At 47.3% G+C, this 18,135-nt stretch overlaps 1 protein-coding gene across 2 annotated transcripts in view; it reads left to right on the top strand.

Annotated features, from left to right (window-relative positions):
* The first annotated feature begins 676 nt into the window (after positions 1–676).
* galnt1 (UDP-N-acetyl-alpha-D-galactosamine:polypeptide N-acetylgalactosaminyltransferase 1) overlaps positions 677–18,135 on the top strand; it is a 31,196-nt gene continuing 13,737 nt past the window's right edge. Inside the window, exons 1-2 of one of the 2 annotated variants that reach the window (XM_076153748.1) lie at positions 677–1,105; positions 14,173–14,285. The gene's annotated coding sequence lies outside the window, so the exon portion shown is untranslated. Of the gene's footprint in view, positions 1,106–11,747; positions 11,814–14,172; positions 14,286–18,135 lie in introns of those variants that run through there. The other variant, XM_076153749.1, reaches the window with a different exon arrangement.

The raw sequence follows: 18,135 nt of genomic DNA, 5'->3' as shown, positions 1-18,135 counted from the left end.
CTTGTAACTGAGTAAATCTGCTGTGCCATAAAACAGTGCTCTGTTTTTGTAGTGGACAAGATCGGCCAACTCTATGCTGTTTTTCTTGCTTCTTCCCTTTCTTCTTTTTCATCCTACAGACATCACAAAGAGCCAGTGCAGGTTTGACAACATAAGCACAGTCAGATGCATTTCAAATGAGATGACACACTGCAATTCAAGTAAGTAAGGAGCTCACAAGTAAAGTTGTAGTTAGGTTCTTGCTTTGGTTCAGCCACTGTAAACTGGAGGAAACAAGCCAAGTTTCAGCTCTAATGCCATGTTGGTGATGTATTACTGTCAGAGGCACACAAAAGATGGTTTAAATACACATTTATTTTGATATTTTACAGGGATATGGGTATGATTTTATCCACTGGTGTCAATTTATCACGCATGGCAAATCATATCATTTTCTCTGTATGCATTCATGTATTTCAATGAATGAAACACATGTTTTATTCCCTGTGCTGCCTGGAGTCCATATCGGGTCTTTTCATCTAACTTGCACATTATTTCTAAGGCTCTTTCTCCTTCATGTGTCTTTCTCTGACATTGACACTTGTGTATGAAATGAAACTGCCTCCGTAGCTGAGGATGGGCTCGGCTGTACTATTTCTTCCGGGTTGTGGTGGTGAAGGGAGGGATGAGCGGTGATGCTGCTCTGCTCTGCTCCGCTCCGCTGCCTCTGCCGCTCCGCTCATCAGCAGCCGAGCGTCTCTCAGTCCCAGCGAGACCCGGAGAGGCAGCACGTCCGCCCCGGACAGCCCACACAGCGAGGCACCGCTGGCAAACTTAACTCCACGCTAATATCCGCCGTTCTTTCCCAAATGGATGCCCCCCTCTCCTGACGCGTTTTGGTAGCGGTCGGCGCTTTCCCTGCCCTCCCCCCTCAGCCCGGCTTCGTTCAGAGGGGAACAAATCTGTGTGTCGACGGCGCAGAGAGAGAGGACCACACGGGCTCCACGTTAGCCCGCTAAGCTAGCTAAGCCGTTAGCCGCTACTCTTTCCTGGGCAGTTTGCGCCTCGTAGCTAGCCTGCGGTCTGCTGCGACACCGCGGAGGGTCGACGTGTCCGCTCACTCCAGGTAAGCCAGCGATGAACGTTCTCACCGGGGCGCATTTACACGGTTAAAGTCGGCGGAGGTGGAGTGGAGGCTCGGTCGTTATGTGGTAGCGGCAGACTGGCGGCTTCATGTTGACAGAAGCAGCCGAGGAACTAAGATGTGATGAGATGCGACTCGCCGCTAAACAAACAAAACGCTACTTTACGCACAGACACACACTGATGAGGTGCCATGTGTTCAGTGTTTCAGTTGCAGTCTGAGGTGGATTTAAATTATATATGTTGTGGAGGATGTCTGGATAATAAACATTTCTCAGCCATGTCACTTTAGACTCGGCGCTGTCCGTTTGCTCTCCGTTATCTCTTGCCGCATATGACTGCAGTGAGTTTCCCTTCAATGTCCATTCAAATGAGTTAGATTGACCTGTGCTCAGGCTGATAACACAACAGTGCACACGAGGGGCAGTGTCTCTGTGAGGACTTGTCTGTCTTCTGTGTCTGTGGATAGACATTTTGAAGAGCTTCTGGTTACTCAGTCAAAGATGCAATTCACACCCGAAACTGAAACTTGAATCCACTTCGTGCTTGTGGTGTGTATGTGTGTGTGTAGGGGGGTGGGGGTGATTGGCATACAGAGGTTAATCACATTTCATGTAATTCAATCACTCAGAGACCCTCTATATTTTATAGGGTTTAGTTGGAGTACATGGGACTCGACCTGGGTGAGTGTGAGAGAGAACCTCAGCCCACGAGCGTGTGTGCGCGTCTATGGATGAGTGTGCATTTAACAAGCCCTAATCATCTTCAGAGATAAGAAAATGGATTCGCTATCAATCCTTTCAGAGTCGGCAGTGGAGAGCAGATGAAGATGTAGGATTGACAGCAAAGCAATTACACACTAAATTAGACGCTAAATAATAGATCTCTGCTTTATGTGTTTCTTTATTGCAGGCGGGCCCAGATAGGGGTGTGTGAATGTGGGGTTTTGTGGCTGTTGGGGTGGGATTGTCCCATAACTGGATGATCATTGTATTGCCAGATACTTTCTCCAATAAAATATTCACCATTTTTAAAAAAAAAAAAAGAAGAAGAAGAAGGAAAGCAATTACATTAATCTGTGTTTCTCAAAGGGAGAGAAAGATGTATTATTTATCCCACTGGTGTGTGTGTGTGTGTGTGTGTGTGTGTGTGTGTGTATACATGTGCCGGAGGAGAATATTCTGTATTGCTCGGGGGAATCTGCTGTATCCATCTATTCCTTGTGGTATAGATCTAAAGAAACGGAGCACAGTGCTGAAGGTTTTGAACAGAAATGCCTGTCTGGTCGAAAGCTAAATTGCAAGACATTGTGCCCTGACCTTGTTTGTTTGTTTGTAACCTCAACCGTGGCAGACCTCTTCCCTAGCTGCCTTCATATGCTCCTCTCTCCCAAACAAAATCTCAAAGTTCACCAAAAACGCTGTGATTCTCAATACTTTGGTACAGTAGATTTGGTACCAATTTAGGAAATACTTTTGCAAACGCATCTCCCCTTGTTCCAGTCAGCAGCAACCACCTGTTCCCTCCTTCATTCTTTCACTCTTCCTTCTCAGTATGGAATCACAAAGGCATACCATCTGAACTTGATTTGTATTGGGATGGTAGTCACAATGGCTGAAGGACACCATGTTATTTTTTAAACTCGAGAAAATCAAATACTCAGTGAGAGAACACACTGATAAGTTCAGTCACAAATCAGTTCTATCACCGTTTCTATCTTACTTCACAGATCTACAGGCTATGCCAGACTAATGACTGGATACTTGGACACCAAATAGTTTCTATATTGCAGTTGGGCCAGGATGGGGGTGTGTGAATGTGGGGTTGTGTGGCTGCTGGGGTCAGGGGTCGGGGTCTTTGGGTGGTCTCTCACTTTGTTTTTCCTTTCTGTTTTGTTTTGTCCTTGTTGTATTATTTCACCCCGTGTACAACCCGACTGTACAGGTCACTGTCGCTTCGTCTCCTTGTGCATCTTATCCACATGTGCGTCACATTTCCATGGTCTCATTAATATTTCTTTCCTTTCTCTCTTTCTCTTTCTTTTCACCTCCTCTCTGTGTATGAAAATGATCTCCAAAACATCTCATAACTGCATGCTCATTGTCATGTCAAATGCTCTCTTCAATCAAAAACAAAAAGCTGTGGCAATCACAGATGTTCACAGCCCTCAAGTGTGTGTGTACGTGTGTGTTATGTTCAAGACCTTCCCTCGTTGTGGCATGTTGTTAGTTCAACGCTTCAGTTTTAAAGCATGACTATTCACTTCAGCATTGACAGGAAATGAATCATTTTCCTCGTTTCAAGGCCGTGTAGTCGGCATGATGTGTTTCCTGCCCTGTTGACTCAGTTCAGGCCCCAGCAGATGTTCTTCCTTGTGTGTATGTGTTCCTCCACCTTCATATTTGTGGGAAAAGTTGAAGAGTGCAGACTGCTGTGCAGAGTGAGAACATTTGTGCAGTTCTTGGGTCATTTGTTATTCATGTTAGTTAGGATGAGGTCACAATTCAGGTGCATGCATACTTGGAAATGGAAAAAGCTGTGTTTTTCTCCTTTTGATCTTACTGATATAGCATAATAAAATGCAATCGCTTTCATTTCAGTCCCGATGCATTAAACCGTGCATGTGTGCGTCCCCGTCCCCGTCCGTGTCCCTGCCTTAGAGGGTGGCTTTGGTGCAGTTACTGCTCCGAGCTGGCCTGGAACAATAGCTCTTTTCTGGCCCACGTCTCCGGAGGGAGGCAGCAGCATTCGGCGTTCCCGGCACTCTGTGTGCCAGCGAGGCTTGGTTTAGGATTGGGTTTCCACAGCCACCTGGAGCTCAGAGCACAGGAATGTCATTGTTCCTCCTTCCAGATTATGGCTGGATCAGACACACATACAAATACACACATACGCATGCACATAAACAGACACACACACACACAGGACTAGTGCACAGTATGCGAGAGGAGCTTAATACCATCCTGCCTGTCCTCTGCGACGTCCCTCACACTACTTTGTTATGTTGTCATTGCCTGTAAAAATAGACGGACATCAGGTCTCTGCCATCCACTAACACTCGTCATTAGCAGCACAACATGGCTAGCATGTGGCTAGTTTGTATTTCTTTGCTGTAAACTATAAAGGGGAGCTGGAGTGAACTGGTTGCACTCGGTTTGTTTCTCCTACATTTGAGGAGCTTTGGAGCATTTTGTCTCTAAAATCAAAACCAGACCTGTGACCTGATGCTTTATAAGGTATAAAATTACAAAATAAAAGCCTGTGCCTGTGATCACAAGTTATCCAGTATGATATGAAGTCGCTTACTTTGTTTGGTCAGCAAACGCGCAAATCCAGTATTCTATTTACATTGATCTGACCTGGAATCAGCAAATGTTTTGTGTATTTACTTGATAAATAATTGAATAGTTAAAGATTAACTGACGGTCCAAACCGCCCACACATGCTGCATATTGTCACAAGGAGACTGAAGAGCGACGCGTCTACTCCTCCTCTCCTCTCTACTGTCAGAACAGGCACACACGCGCGGCACACACCAATACAGTAGCTTCCATTGTGTGTGGCCTTATTTGATTAGAAAGCTTGAACCTCAAGACAAATGGCTCGAGAGACAGACAGTGAGAGGAAAGAGAAGAACATGGAGGGAACCTGCAGCAGTGAATTGCTTTTTTTAGTGTGATTATTTTACATCTCAGCCTGCCAGGGTTTGATGTCGGGCAGTTTTAGTGTGCGTGTGTGTGCGTGTGTGTGCCAGCATTCTTGTGTATGTGTGTGTGTGTGTGTGTCCTCTTGCTTTCTAATGGGTCACATTAGGGATAGAGTTACATAGAAGTGGGTCAGCCAGTGCCACCAGGGAGTCTTGCCAGCTCACTCTCAGGCCTGAACCAACCGAAGGCCAACACCACCACATAAACCACCGTTGTGTGCGTGTGTATTCTGTATCTCGGTGTGTGTGTGTGTTTATGCTCACAGTCATCCATGCGTTATTGAGACGCAAATACTGCCGTGACCTCTGCCTTATGTCATTCACTGACATAACGTGTCCCTGCCTCGTTCATTGCACTTTGACTCCTCATAAATAGCTGTTCTGGAACACATACGGTTTCTAGGGGTGATTCAGAGCTGGCTACACACACACGCACTGTCTGAACAGGGTGCACTCAGTACTTCTGTAGGATTAATGATTAGGAAATGGGATTTATTCCAGTATTCAGCTGAGCTTTATTTTCTCTCCTGGCTGCAGTCTACCGTGTTTCTCTCCATCGATTCTCTTCTGAGAAGGAATTACTAATCTATTTCTGCTCAGTCTCTACATTGCTTTCTTAGTCCTCATCCACAACGCTGCACTGTTGAGTGGGCATGATTAGCTGAACAGCAGTAAATTAAACGGAGTAAAAGGCCGAGCCAAAACACGGGCGAGAACCACACTGGTATCCCACAGAAATAAGAGCTGCTGCAGAATGTGGAGTCATGTGGAGTTCACCGTTTGTACTGTACAGTTTGATTTGGGCCTTTTTATGTTATTGAAAACATATGCTACAAAAGCTAATGTTTGTAGGTGTAATTTTGGTTTAATATCTGCAGGTTTTCAGTGTAGTGTTCCTCCCCTCATACACAGGTCAAGCACAGACTCGTGTGTATTCGGTGAACATCGGCCCCCTATTGATTCCATTCACTTATGCAGCTTGCTCTCACTTTTGCCTCAAGAAGTGAAACACGGGGGGTATTTGGGTTTGTTGACGTTCCCTCGCATTGATTGGAAATGACAAGTAGCAGTGTTTGTGTTTAAAAGTAGCCAAGTGATGGAGTTAATGTTGTATAAATCTTAGTTCTATTTCCTGTGTGAGCTCTTTGTGACCCCAGAGAGGACGGTTAACCCCCCCCCCCCCTTCAACATCACCTCCCCCGATGGATGAGTGGCGTGCTTATAATGCAGGATAGGTGAACCGACTGGACACTACAGAGTTATCTTGCTGTGGGCCGCCATTGCCTGATCAACCACATTAAACACAGCTTTTTCTGTCTATGCCTGACGCTTGCGTGCCACATGTATGGAGTGAAAACACGGGGATTCCCTTTCCAGCTCGGCCTCGTCCAGTTAAAGTCCACTGCGTGTTCAGCTTTGCCGGAACAATTCTCCTCTTTGTGCACGTGTGGTATTTGTGTGTCGGTATGTTGCTCCTAGCATCTGTTTCAGACTGAGATATGGCCCCCACAGGAAAAGACATAGTTTCCATAGCGACAGCCTTTCTCCTTGCCCATCCCCCCCCCTACACAAACGACATAGGAGGAAGTAAATGTTTCCAAATTCTGCTGACTCACGGAGAGACGATTGTGTGACAGACTCATTTACACACACACGTCTCTCTTCATGCTGACCTACATTAAATTTCATTTAAACAGTTTTTCACACCGTTTTGCTTGTTGACAGTGTGACGATCACGCGGCGTCGCTCTCTGCACGGAGCTCCAGGACTAAAATTGGCCGTAGGGTTGAGCGGCGCTGTTTTTATACCCACTCCTCATTTTGGAACACAATTGTAGTTCCTGCAATGTGCATCAAAGTCGGTGTTGGAATATAAAAGCATATCTGGTGTGAGGGTGTGCGTGTGTGTGTGCATGATGATTCAATTACCCCGCGAGAGCTGCTGAATCGAGAGAAGCATATAGATCCACTGAGGATTTACAGAGATTTATGACTCAGTTTTCTCAGCCTACACCCAGAAAAGAGACATTTTGTACCTGTGTGAGAGTTTCTTCACGGGGGCTTTGTTCACACAGACGCCTCATTGAAAATCGTTGGGTTTAAAGCCGGACCCTTGTTGTGGATCCCTGCATTATCATACGTGAAGCTGATAAGTCGCGTCGCTGCGGAAGATTCCGTCGCGGTCGATTCCCCGATCCCTAATCCAAACCTGAGACGTCAGCCGGCGGCTCAGACTGAGCTCAATCTTATCACATGGAGGCACTCTGGGTAAGCGAGCCGGTGCCATTCTTTAACTGGAGGGCGAGATGACAATTCCACAGGTCCCTAGTTCAGTCGGTGCAGGCAAAGCTGCCAGCATGTGCAGCTCGGGGTGGTGTGGTTAAACGCTTACAAGATGATCTACGTATATGTACACAACATTTGGTTAACAAACAGGGAGAAACATTTCAACCCTCAGATAAGGTAGCCTAGATGACTTCTACCACTACTTCCTTATAAAAGGTAAAATATTATGACCGCGTTGTACAGAATGATGATGATGATGATTGAAGGGAAAGTTCAGAGATCTAACTGGACTTCACGATTGAGAGCTTCCTTCACACATTGTTACAGCTGTGACAGCCAAGACAAGAGCTCTGATCTGAATAGATTTCCACATCAAAGACTAAAGCTGCTTTTCCTTCCTAAAAATCCACTCAGATTAGTCCTCCAGTCAGTCGGGCGTCACAGTTGATCATCTTTGATACGGTTCACTTAATGCTTTTGTTTTCCCGCCTTATTAATGAGCGGAAACCAGTTTAACCCAGGGCTGAACTGAAGTCACCGCGGATGTCAAACTTCACGTAATGAGAGGAATCTGAATCGGAACGCCAGAGAAGCAGCAACAACAACAGGCCGACCGTTAAAATCTGATGCCAAAATTTCTGATCTCACTGGACGGCAGCTTTCCAAAACGCCTTTGTGCCATAAGCTCGCTGTGTGTGGATCTGTGCGGCTGCACCTGCGAGTGTAAACACACCGGTGAGACCGACGCACGAGTGCAAATGTGGAAAACACGTTGGAGGTGTAACTGCACTTTCAAGGTGATTTAGATCATTAATGTGTTGCCATCGTGACCGCAGGCAAAATTTGTTAGCTGATCGGCTTGTGTAAGTTTAAATTTAGCTGTGTGTGTGTGTTTGAGAGAGTCTGTAAGTAATGGCTAGAGATGGAGAATCGGAGAACTAGAGAGAGGAGGGAGTAGAGAGGACAGACCCCTGCTGTGGCAGCTCTGTACTCTGTCTGTTGTGTGACAGAGTGAGCAATCTGCCCCAGGTTCACCCTGACCGACACACACACACACACACACACACACACACACACACACACACACACACACACACACACACACACACACACACACACACACACACACACACACACACACACACACACACACACACACACACACACACACACAGTCCCATCCCTCTCTTGCTCTTATCTGCTATTGGTGGCTGCTGTGTGTGCCTGTGTGTCTGAGGACTCTCGGTGGAGTTGTTCTAGCCCGGTCACACTGATAGCCGTATCAACAGTTACTCCTGGCTGATGGACTGCAGAACAATGGGCACTTTGTGTGTGTCTTTTGTGTGTCTGTCTGTGTGTGTGTGTGCATGTGCGCGTGTGTGCATGTGTGGGAGGGCTAAGCCATCAGAAATTGCTTTTCTGTGAACCGCAAATGTCAGATCCGCTGCTCTCATGTATCAAGTGTTTGTGTGTGTGTGAGTGTGTGTGTGTGTATACATTGTGTGTGCAGGAGTGTAATCTGCCAATGACAGAGATGTGGGTCAGCGTTGTTGCAGGGTGCATGCTGGAGGAGAGCAGCAGCCATCGCCTCTGTGCGCTCTGTAGGAGGACGGGCCGGCTCCTGGAACGACGCTACACAGTGAAGCAGCATCGTCGTGCAGCTTCACAGGAGCTGCAACACACACAAGCTTTGGCTGCTGTCCTGTTTCTGTCTTAGATGGATATGAGAACTAACCTTGTAGTTATTGGGCCAGAACCAAAATACTCTCTCTCTCTCTGGATGAATGTATAGCTGGTGTGTATACCTTCATGAAAGCGGCTCGTAGGGAGGACGACACAGAGCCAACGTCCCCGAGTCCCATGTTTATATTAGATTATTATGTCCTAGTCCGGCCCGGCATGCTGTGAACCCTGGTCCTGTCGGGTTCACAGAGATGTCAAGCTGTGTGTGTGTGTGTGTGTGTGTGTGTGTGTGTGTGTGTGTGTGTGTGTGTGTGTGTGTGTGTGTGTGTGTGTGTGTGTGTGTGTGTGTGTGTGTGTGTGTGTGTGTGTGTGTGTGTGTGTGTGTGTGTGTGTGTGTGTGTGTGTGTGTGTGTGTGTGTGTGTGTGTGTGTGAGAGATGATGCTGCTTGCTGCCAGTGGCACCTCGCAGAGGTCATGTTGTCGTGTAGATAATTAGCCATATTGGCATCATTCTTACTGTTGTGATAGAGTATGGACTTTTTATTAGAGACACAATCGATAGGATGACACACACACACACACAGGTAGAGAGACTGCATTCTCTGCTGGCCTGGTGTTGGGATTTTGTTACAATAAAACACGATGTCACTCTAATTCTGGGCACATGGTGGTTGTGGTGTATAAAGGAGTGTAAAAAGGATTTTGGCAGCACAGGTTCAGCCTTCTAGAAACTCAACACACACACACACAGCAACCTGCCAGTGTTGTGCATGCTGTACACACTGTCAGCGTATGAGCGGATCAGCTTTCACAGCACATTCTTGCAGTTTTGGTGTCTTGTGGCCTTTGTAGCACTTCCATATTTCACAGGAACATTCAATATTTTTTAAACATTTATACGTTTCTCTTTGCTTCTGCGCTGTGAAAAATAATCAATCGGACAACAGCCATCAGCCCAATTTGGTCTATGTTTGAGAAGAATATGGTTAAAGTAAATGTTAAGTAGAGTTCCACTATACTGCTTGAGACATTTTATAAACAACACTAAGACAATACAAGGTAGTGGAAACAATATAGCTTGAGAGCTGTTCTACCTGTCTAGTCTGTGGGTGTGTTGTCGTGTTTTGCTGGCCTGAGGATGTGTGTGTGATTGCTGTGTGTGCAGCAGATTATGCAGAGCTACATAATGTAACCGCAGCAATTTACAGCAGCTGTAATTAGCGACGGCGACGTTTTATATTCAATTCCATACACGAGAATAAATAAAAGTAGACTGTGATTGCAAAGTCTACAGGGGCAAAGCAACTCAACAAAGGAAGAAGAAGAAGAATTACGCCCAATCTCCAGTCGCCAGCACTCATTAAAGCTCTCTGGCTGTGGCCTCAGACGTTGTGCTGTGACAGACTTAGTTAGTTCTGAGTTGCCACGTGTTCTTGAAATTCCTGCAAATTTGTTGTCCAATACTGGGAAAACAAGAAAAGTTCCTCGTCTTCCTGTCCCACCGGCTGTTTATCAGTGAAACCGTCCTGGAGCGTCCACAGAGGAGTAGAGGCGGTTTATCCCCAGGGAGTGACTCCTGATAGAATGACCTTTTTACGAGCCAAAGTTTTAGATTTGACTCCCTTTTAACCTTAATGTAGTTTCCATTTCTTCCTTCATTTAATGTCCTTTTGAAATGGATTTTACAGTCCTATTAAAATCTGCTATTTTATATCCATTTATTTGGCTTTTAATGAAGTGTAGCACTCATATTGGCTTCAGTGCCCATTAAGGTTTAGTCGGCATGTCCAACATGTACGTATATATAATGATTTCCAAACCGGCTCCACCTGTAGGGGAACATACGGCCTCAGGGTGCTAACTAATCCTTGGTTTGCGGCGACGCACGAGGCAGAGACTGCGTGTTGCTCTGCAGTCTGTGCCGGCGTTGGCAGTGTGTTTGAGGGCGCACAGCTGGGAGCGTGTACACACACTCCAGCCTCATCCTGTTAACCCCGGGCTGATGGCCACAGCGGGAGCCAGCGGGAAAATATGCACCACGGACGGAGCAGGAGCGAGAGGAAGATGGGTGAAATATGGCCCATAGCTGTGTGACCCCGTGTGAGCACTCAGGATGAGGAGGGGGGAGGTATTGTGTGTATCTATGTGTGTCTGTGTGTGTGTGTGTGTGTGTGTGTATTGTCATTGCTGTCATGCCGGTTATAGTTCTGGAGGTCTGCTGCTGTGTTTCCTCTGCTCCCCAATCCCTGTAAACAGGAAGCAGATCTTTCTCTGTGTCTGCGTCTCCCTTACTCGCTCCCTTCATCTCCCCCTTTCCATCTCCCTCCTTTGTCCCGCTCTCCTTCTCCTCTCAGCCTACCTCTCTCGCTCTCTCTCTCTCTCTCTCTCTGTCTCTGCCAGTACACAGTATATCTAGGCACTGACAGTTCCCCCGCTCCCAGCAGAGATCCTCAGAAAATGGAAGAAAGGGGAAAATGTAAAAAAGCCTTCCCCGTTCCAAGCGGGAAAACTGTACACGGCTACGTGTCCACAAAGGTTGGACCAGCTGCCTCTTACCTCCTTTGCTCTTTGCTCTATTCCTGGTATTCCTGTTTTCCCTCCCTGGGCTTCCCCTGGAAAGCTGTCAGAAATGTTGAGCTACAGCTACAGTAGCCTGTGATACTGTTGTTGTCATCTCTTGTTGCTTCCTCTAATCCCTATTTAGCATGTTGGAGTGTGTACCTTTCCCACAGACGGGACAGAGCACACAGTTTGAACTTGAGGCCCTGAGGTGCAGCGAGCGAAGGGGGTTGGCACGGCAGTGTTTGTTATTGCTAAAACCAGAGATGTCATCTTTGGACTCCCTCTGTTACGACATACGCCGCAAAGAGACACATAACACACAGACAGCCTGGCTGGGAACCGAGCGCGCGCACACACACACGCGTCATGCTCCGAGCAAGCTGTCACACTGAAAAGAGAGCGTCGTCTCTGCGTTCTCCCAGGTTTTCCTCCCTCCGTAGAGAGAAAGCAGCTCGGTTAGTTTTAACGCTCGGCCACGGCTGCTTGCTCACCGCGTGTTCACGCCGCGCTTTGGGGAGTTAAAGGACCATTTGGGCTGTCGGTTATATTCTGCTCCGCCCAAGCTGTTTCTCTAAATTGTCCACAGCGAAGCTTGACTCGGGGGTTCCTCTGCGTTTTGGCTCCGGTCTTGCTTCAATGCTCAGAACCCTCAAACACATTCCTCCCTCAATGAGCGGCTCGGCTCGATGCGTTGGTCTGCCTCTCGCTCAGCGGCTGTTGGATTTATGACAGGAGTTGTGTTGATGCACGCTGAATGGAAAAGAGGCCCGCGTGGGAGAAGTGACAAACTGGGGCGATTCTAAAGAGGGAGTGTAGGGACCCAGGCTGTCAGGGAGGAGAGCGCAGGGTGAGATGATGGGTAATGGGACGGCCCTGCCTGTTTGGCCACCGCACTGCATTCTCTCTGGTTTCTCAGCCTCACTGGGATGAAGAGGAGTGAGGCTGAGAAAACCAGAAGAAGAAGAAAGGGAATAGGGCAAGTGTGTGTGTGTGTGTGTGTGTGTGTGTGTGTGTGTGTGTGTGTGTGTGTGTGTGTGTGTGTGTGTGTGTGTGTGTGTGTGTGTGTGTGTGTGTGTGTGTGTGTGTGTGTGTGTGTGTGTGTGTGTGTGTGTGTGTGTGTGTGATTAAATCGTGTCATAGGACAGCTGGAGGCAAGTCATTGTACGCAGTAGATGCATGTTACTGTGCCTCCCTCACTTCCAAACTGATGTTCTCAGCCCCCACACACACACACACTGACTCACACACACACAGAGCAGATAGTGTCTCTGCTCTCTGGATGCCTGTGTGTGTCTGTGCTGACCTAGATAATGGCATGTCCCACTGGCACAGCTTACTTTTTGTTTGGACAGGTCCGAATGCAGATTAAGGGAGGGAGAGAGTTTCTCACATGCTCTGCATTACACATCCAGACCGCTCTGCCATGAACCACAGAGCCGCAGCAGAGCTTCATGTACTACGGTTAAGTGTGTGTAGCTGTGCCTGTGTGTGATTCATTGGTCTTTAGGGTCACAGGGCGGTTTGGGATTTACATTTAATAAAAGAATAATTAATAGCCGTATTAATGAGATGCTCTGCGTCTCCCTCTTCCTGGTTGAACTGGCTGCCTTGTAGTAGCATTCAGAATTAGTCATTTCAATGGAATAGAATCAGAAGAGTATTTATAGGAGCTCTTGCTTGTCCTGCTTCAACTTTGCAGATGGATTACTTCCCACTCAGACTTGGAGGAGTGTGTGAAGAGAGAGTGAAGAGGGAGGGAGGGAGAGCGAGAGAGAACGACAGACAAGAGAAAGCCAGACTGGGCCTGTGCAGGGTGCATGTGTATGAGAGAGAGAATGGGAGGGAGGAGATGAGGAACGATGACTCACCCTGAAGGAGACAGACAAACATACTGTATGTGGTGCCCAGGACCCTTCAGATACTGAAGTGTGCCTGCACTGCAGTGGAGTCGGCTCACACACACTCACACAGGGGGGGTGTGTGTGTGAGCTGACAGGGGGAGATGTATGCAAAGGCTATTTTGTGAGACATCATGTCTTACAGAGTGAAAGACGCCACATGCAGGCCGGCAGCATGACGTCCCAGAGGAGCAGGATGGTGACTTGGCTACAAAGTAGGCCAAGGACCAGATTGATATGAGCACACACACATACACATACACAGACACACACACACACACACACACACACACACACACACACACACACACACACACACACACACACACACACACACACAGAGCCATATAGACACTCATCTTCATTCTCTGTGGATTTATCAAAAATAGCAGATTAATCCATTGAAATGAGCGTTCAGAGAATGTTTAAGTCACACATCCCTCCACCACTTCCTCTCTCAGGCTCCAGCCTCCTCCTTCACTCCGTTCCAAGCCCGGCTCAGAGGCTTTGGTCACGGTCGACTTCTGTGTAGGTGTGGAACAAGGAAGGCTGAACGGTTTATAGCGCATTACAGCAAGGCCAAGAGCGAGGGGGTGACGGTTTGCAAATGATCGACAGCGCTTAAATTCTTAAAGCCTGCTCGTCCTGGAACGCCGAGGCATTTTCCACTCATACAATGATGCGTTTGCGCAAATGGAAACACGCCCGACCACACCGTGACGCTGACTGTGCCAGTGTGAGATAGAGAAGTGTTGTGTAAGGTGTGTGTTTCTCATGCTGCAGAGTGACAGTGTGTCTCTCTGGTTTTCCTGTGGTCGCTCTGCGGCTCCAGTCCCTCCCAACGCTCACTGGGCTCAGACTCCTTTCACGGCATGTTGTGCTTCTCTGAATCTGTGTTCCTCTCGTCTCTTTCAAGGAGCATGTTTGAGTGACGAGTGAAGGAGGAAGTGGGATCTCTGAAGCTCCGCCCCCTCTGCTGGTGGAGCATCTCGCACATCTGACCAGAGACCCCTTGAGCCAATAACACAGGTATGAATACAGGAATGAATGTTGTGATTTAAATTTCGACTTTTTCTGCGCAAACGTGACCTCTGGAGCTCGGGTGGGATTTCTCATCGTTTGCTTTTCTGCCGTTTTGGTTTGAACCAGTTAGAGGATGAGCTCAGGTCTCTCTGTTCAATGAAGCTGCCTGTGTGAACACCTGGTGAAACCTCAAAGCCTGCGTAAGCACGTCTGTCTGGATCACACGGGCGTAGATTAGCACTGTGTCAATACATGCTCTGTCTTTAAAACGTAACCTCTTCCTTTTGCTTACGCGACACAAAGCGAGCACCGACGCAGCCCCGGATCCTGATTAGAAGGTCTCTGTGAGCGGGCGGCACTTTTGACATATGAAGCCACGTTCTTAAAGGAGCTCGGTGGCATGAGACGCTGGCAGAGCGGTAACATAACGCTGCCAGGGTTTGATTTCCAGAGGCACCCGCCCAGGCTAACAATGCGTTCCCTAGCGTTGATCACAGCGCTCGGTGTTTGTCGAGTTGTACAATGTCTGCATTCAAATGAAACCAGAGCCGGGTGTTTTTGTCAATGACTCTCCTGTAATCTGTTGGGGCTTTGATATGTAAAGGTTTATTATTCTGCATTCTCCCCACTGTAATAATGAATTCTAAGTGTATCACTGCGGCGTTGGCCCGTCTCCAATGTGAGGAGCCGTCAGATTCACTTTATCCTTCACACCGTGTCAGACATCTATGCAAGATCTTACATTTATATTTCAATATCGCACATTTTGTCTCTCTTCAGCGTATGACCAAAAGACGCACGGCAATTTACCTCATTTGTCCGCGCCGCATCAGTCAGCCAGGCGCCTTTTTAAATAATAAATGGAAATCAGTAAAAACCTTATAAAACCCCTTTTGTGCTTTCGGGTGAAAACGTGCAAATATTAATCACAAAGGTTATCCAATCTTATCTGCTGTTACCGTAACAACCTTTGGGAATAAACTGTGACTAAACTTTAAACATTAGGCCTTTGACACGTTGGCTTTGATCAGAGTAAAGTGGTTGGAAGGCAGTAAAAACCCCCGCCGAGGTGCCAGAGCCTCGTAAATTGCGCCCGGTTGGCACAGCGGTGTGAGTAATAGCAGAGCAGTGAGCCGCTGACGCACTGCCAGCACATCTACATGCAGGTTCAAACTTTGGATGCAGACCTCATGTAAACACGTCGCCTAATTGCACTGAAATGGCCGTGAATTAATGTAGGCGTTCTCCGTGACGGAGCACGATGATGCAAGCGAGCGTTGATTTACCCAAGCATGTAAGCGACTCAGACTTTTGCTTTTTAATCAATGAAGCAGATGGATTTACCCACATTAATGCAGTGAAGCGAGAGGCGGCATGTGTTTGTGATGTGGTGTGAGTGTAAACGTTTGGACAGGAACCTGCCACCACTTTGCGACGTTTTCACTCTTACGAGTCTGAAACGTGTTAATTACCATGGTTTTTCTTATAACTGTCAAGATCACGGCTCTGACCAGTGTGAGGTGAGAGAGAGAGAGAGTGTGTGAGATTGAGAAATAAACACAACTTTAGATACAAATATGAAATGTCTCATCTAATGTCGTCAAAAGAGCAATTACACTGGCGTCACTCGGGCTGCGACGCTGCGGTCTGTGTGTCCTCATGTCAAAAATGTATGCGGTGGGAATGTGTGTGTGTGTGTGTGTGTTTCCCCGCGTGTGTTTTCCCACTGTGGGAACGCCCCCTGTGGCAGCAGCGTGTATCGATTCGGGTCGAAAATGCCAGAATGATTGTCGATTGAAGTGTTTAATTCTGCTTCGTGGCCGTTCCAGGCTTTAGATCGGTAATCAATTTGAGCTGCGACTCTTCCGCTGCCATGGGCTGTTACCTACCTCTGCTTCACTCTCTCTCTCTCCCCCTCTCTCTCTCTCACACACACTCCCTCTCTCCTTCTTGTTCTCCCTCTTTGCACCCCTCTCCTCTCTCCCCAATGCTCTGTTTCACAGTCAAGGTTGTGACCTGGAAATGAAGTGACCCCCGTCTTCATGCTGGGATAAGAGGCTGTGTACCTTATCCGCTCCACAGAGAACAATGGAGACGAAGCTCCAGGCCACCATGTTCTGTTTCACCTCCCTAATATTAGCCTGAGCCTCGTTCTGCTCCAATTGAACAACATTAAGACCAGTTGGAAAGTCACCATTCCCCTCTATGTTAAACGTGTATTTCTTGGCTTAAAAGCTACGATTATAGAACGTTTTAAAGAATTTTTGGCTATTTTAATCCAGCAAATAAAAGGTGTACGACAACTGTAGACTTGGAACACACAACTAAGATCGTGTACAAGCCGTGACAGAAAGCTCTCTGCTCATTGGTCAGAGATGTCTCTGGGCTGCCAGCCACAAAATCTAGACAGCAAGACATTTACTGTGTTTCTATGCTGAACAAATGCATTGTACTGTCAGAGTCATAATTTGATGCTAGTTTAAAACGGTTCCAACAATGACTTCACATTGAGACCACATGGTAACCTTCAACGTGTTCATCTGACAATGTTTTGTTGTGCTAGTCATCAGCTGATCAAAGGTGTGGTTTGTTTTAGGTTAATCACGCCCTGACCAGCTGGCCCCTCCCCCTCTCTGGCTCCAGATCAATCAAACACGGTGCAAAGCAATAAGCAAAACACTTTTTTTCCTATTTCTCCAAGCTGTGACATCGTATTCGGGCTTTTCCAGTCAGTAGGACGCACTAACTGCCTCACGATGGCTAAACTAAATCGACTTTGAGCTGTAACTAGTTAGTGCATATACACACACAAAAAAACACACACAGAGGCTACGCAGCTCGCCAGAGGAGTTTTGTGAGCCAATATTGAACAGAAGGTTTGAAAGGCTTCGATACGCTGAGGAAAGACTCACTTTGCTGTTTCCCACATAAATCCAGAGGCATTTTTCTTTCATCTGCGGCTTCAAATTTCCACCGAAATTCTGACAGTTTAGAAGCTGTTATACACTTTATAAGCACGTTAGATTGGAAACCTTTCCATCTGAACATGGCTCGCAGTGTTAAACACACACACACATGTTTATTATGGAGCAAGGGGTTAAGAAAAAAAACAACAAATCCACTCCAATTTCCTTTAAACATAAATTCCTGGGAGGGAGGCTCCCAGCTCGGAGTCGTAAAGTGGGAAGCAAGTGAGGCTCTCTGGTGCCTTTCGCTGCAGCTCAGACATTTCCAAGTGGTCGTGAGAAACGCTGGTTAAAGGAGGATTAAGCCTGTGGAGAGGAGGGGATGAGAAGAGAGGGAGAGAGTGAGAGAGAGAGATGTGAAGGGGTAAATTGTGCTCTGCTAGGGAAGTAGTGATGGCAACCACTCTTGAAAGGAGAGGACGTCACACAAGAGTCAAATGGGGGATGGGTGGGTTTTGTGTGTGTGTGTGTGTGTGTGTGTGTGTGTGTTTTGGACGGGGGGTGAGGGTGAAAGAGAGATGCCCAGGATATAGATGTAAAAGAAAGATGGAGGGAACGTGATATGTTAATGGATAAGCGGAGAGGAGAGAGAAATGGACGGATGGAGAGCGGTGCGTCTGCTCAGTGTCGGAGGGAACCAGGCTGTTTAAAAGAGACTTCAAAGAGACCAGCGCCTAGTATAAACTAACCTGACACACAGACACACACACACACACACAGAGAGAGAGAGAGAGAGAGAGAGAGAGAGAGAGAGAGAGAGAGAGAGAGAGAGAGAGAGAGAGAGAGAGAGAGAGAGAGAGAGAGAGAGAGAGAGAGAGAGAGAGAGAGAGAGAGAGAGAGAGAGAGAGAGAGAGAGAGAGAGAGAGAGAGAGAGAGAGAGAGAGAGAGAG

This window comes from Genypterus blacodes, unplaced genomic scaffold, assembly GCF_046128005.1.
Source record: "Genypterus blacodes isolate CSIRO-AG114 ecotype Tasmania unplaced genomic scaffold, CSIRO-AGI_Gbla_v1 ptg000059l_1, whole genome shotgun sequence".
NCBI classification, from domain to species: Eukaryota; Metazoa; Chordata; class Actinopteri; order Ophidiiformes; family Ophidiidae; genus Genypterus; species Genypterus blacodes.
Note: the sequence above shows the minus strand (reverse complement) of the source record. Positions and strands in the feature narration are given on the sequence as shown.